The sequence below is a fragment of the Pristiophorus japonicus genome, chromosome 23, assembly GCF_044704955.1.
Source record: "Pristiophorus japonicus isolate sPriJap1 chromosome 23, sPriJap1.hap1, whole genome shotgun sequence".
NCBI lineage: Eukaryota > Metazoa > Chordata > Chondrichthyes > Pristiophoridae > Pristiophorus > Pristiophorus japonicus.
The window spans coordinates 17,200,533-17,203,713 of NC_091999.1; the positions used below are offsets into that span (position 1 = coordinate 17,200,533).

General features: G+C 43.9%; 1 non-coding gene across 1 annotated transcript; it reads left to right on the forward strand.

The window, feature by feature from the left end:
* The first annotated feature begins 2,861 nt into the window (after positions 1 to 2,861).
* Positions 2,862 to 2,945, forward strand: trnal-uaa (transfer RNA leucine (anticodon UAA)). The gene has a single exon. It is a non-coding gene; the product is annotated as a tRNA-Leu (tRNA).
* The last annotated feature ends 236 nt before the right edge of the window (positions 2,946 to 3,181 follow it).

The window sequence follows — 3,181 nt, forward strand, 5'->3', positions numbered from 1 at the left end:
CTTGGGGAATTTTGCAATGTTGAAGCTGTTGACTTTCGGATGAAATGTTAAATTGAAGCTGAGTCTGCACTATCGGGTGTGTGTGAATGGTCCCAGAGCCCTACTCGAAAAAGAATAGGAGAGTTTCCCACGTGTCAATATTACTAAAAATGTTCGTAAATGCTCACTGAAAGCCTCCAGGTATGTGTGTCTGTGGGGGTGGGGTTGAAGCCCAGTTTCTCACAGAGACAGAATCCATATTCTGACAGGACCAGGATGGCCGAGTGGTTAAGGCTTTGGCCTTAAAATTAAATTGGATGTTTCCCACGTGTTCTCGTAGCTGACTCCTGCTACTTCTTTAATTTAACACGGATTTCCTCCCATTCTCATCAGTGATACCCGATTTTTATCTGTTGAATGTGCAACTCTGTGACACTCTGAGCCGAAAATGAAATGAAATTGTGAAATGTATCGGTGTCGCTCGGTCTCTGCCTCTCTCTTTCTTTAGAGAGGTGTGTTTGTGTTTGTGTGTTTTTCGCTCTCAGTCTAACTCACTCTGTCTGTTCTTGTGTCTCTGTCTCTTTCCCACGGTGTCCAGTTCTGTTCCAATGTGATTCTCATAGACTCTTTGTAAGACTGACTCTCTCTTTGCCATGATTTCTGTCTGTCCATGTCTTTGCCTGCCTCTGTTAGTTCCTGTCTCTAACCTGCTGAGTATTTCCAGCATTAGTGTTTCTATCTCTGACACTCTCTATCTGTCGCTCTCAGTCTCCTTGTCACTGTCTTTATTACTCTCTTTCTTTCACTCTTTCCCTCTCTCCTTATAGATCACACACACACATCTCTGTATATGTGTGTGTTTGAGTCTTTTTCTCACTCAGTCTGTCTCTCCTTCTCAGTCTCACATTTTCTGTCTCTCATTGTTTCTATCTCGCTGTCAGTCTCTCCCTGTTTGTCGGTTTGTCTCTGTCTCGCAATGTGTCTGTCGTCTTCTCATGGTGTCCAGTTCCATTCACAGCTCGCTTTCTGCTCTGATAGAACTCATGCTCGTTAGTATAGCGGTGAGTATCCCCGCCTGTTCCGCTGGAGACCGTGGTTCTACTTCCCGACGCGGTGGCAGCATTTACAAAATGCAGAATTTTACTTCTTTCTTGGTGTTGATTCATATTAAAAAGTTCCAGGGCAATATAGAACAGTACAAATACAGGAAGAGGAGGTTGCCTCTTCCAGATTTTTAGCAAACGGAGACTTTTTCCTGATTCTGTGGCCGTTTGCTGCACAGAGATGGATGACTGAGTTTTATCTGAGTAACATTTAATGATGCAGCGAGCTAATAGTCGTGGCCGAGTGTGTAAGACAATGGACAAAAAATCCATCGGGGTTTCTCTGCACAGTTTTGAATCCTGCCGACTATGTTTCTCAGCATATTTCATTCTTTTCACAATTTAACCACGTTACTGCAAAACTGATTCTGAGATAGATAGAGCAACGTCCCACATCTTTCGATGCAGCCGCTGTTTTCTTTCTACATTAATCTGCAGTATTCACGATACATACGGATAGAACAACGCAAAAACCAGCCAAAGTATCCTCAGTGACCCTGCCTGTCTATCCATCTATTTGTCTAAGGCAACCTGTGTATATCTTGATCTGAGTGTCATGGTACATCAGTCATTGAAAGTTGGCATGTAGGTGCAGCAGGCGGTGAAGAAAACAAATGGCATGTTCCCCTTCATAGCTAGGGGATTTGAGTATGGGAGCAGGAAGATATTACTGCAGTTGTACAGGGCCTTGGTGAGGTCACACCTGGAATATTGTGTTCAGTTTTGGTCCCCGAATCTGAGGAAGGACGTCCTTGCTATTGAGGGAGTACAGCGAAGGTTCACCAGCATGATTCCCGGGATGGCAGGATTGACATATGAGGAGTGACTGGATCAACTGGGCTGGTATCCACTGGAGTTTAGAAGACTGAAAGGGGATCTCACAGAAACATATAACATTCTGACGAGATTGGAGGCTGGAAGAATGTTCTCATTGCTGGGTAGTTTGAGACCAAGCATTACAGTCTAAAAATAAGGGGTAAGCCATTTATGACCGAGATGAGGAGAAACTTCTTCACTCAGAGAATGGTTTACCTGTGAAATTTTCTACCGCAGAAAGTCGTTGAGGCCAGTTCATTAGATATATTCAAAAGGGAGTTAGATATGGCCCTTATGGCTAAAGAGATCAAGTGGTATGGAGAGAAAGCAGGAAAGGGGTAAAAGAGGTTGAATGATGAGCCATGATCTTATTGAATGGCGGTGCAGGCTCGAAGGGCCGAATGGCATATTCCTGCAACTAATTTCTATGTTTCTATGGTGATGCATGTATATTTTTTTTTATTGTGTGTGCGCGTGTCTGTGTATGTCTATCTGTATGTATGTCTCTGTGTATGTGCAACTGTCTGTGGAAATCATCACCATGAATTTGGTACGTCCTGGAACTTTTAAAACACTTGGGGAAAATAATACGGTTGTGATCTTTGGTATCGGTTTTGGTTCAGTGGCTCCATTCTCGACTGAATCAGGAGGTTGTGTGTGTAAGTCCCACTCCTGAGACTTGAACACATCATCTTGGATGACACTCAAATGCAGTATTTGGGGCATTTTGCATTGTTGAAGCTGTTGACCATCGGCTGAAATTTTAAATTGAAGCTCCATTTGCACCCTCGGGTGGATGTGAAAGTTCCCAGAGCCTTCGTCGAAAAAGAATAGGAGAGTTGCGCCCGTGTCAATATTACGAAAAATGTTCGTAAATGCTCGCTGAAATCCTCTGTGTCTGTGTGGGTGGAGCTGAAGTCCAGATTCTCACAGAGGCAGAGTCCACCCATTGACAGGATCAGGACCAGGATGGCCGAGTTGTAAAGGCGTTGCATTTAAGATGTAATGGGTTATATACTCGCGTGGGTTCAAACCCCACTCCTGGTGATTCCTTAATTAAATAGAGATTTATCCCATCCTGCCGAGTGATACCCGATTTTCATCTGCTGAATCTCCAATTTTCTGCAACGATGTGACATTCTGAGCCGACAATGAAATGAAATTGTGAAATGTATCTGTGTTGCTCGGTCTCTGCCACTCTCTCTGTTTAGAGAGCTGTGAATGTGTTTGAGTCATTGTCTCTCTCAGTCTGCCTCTCTCTGACACACTCTCTCTGTCCCTGT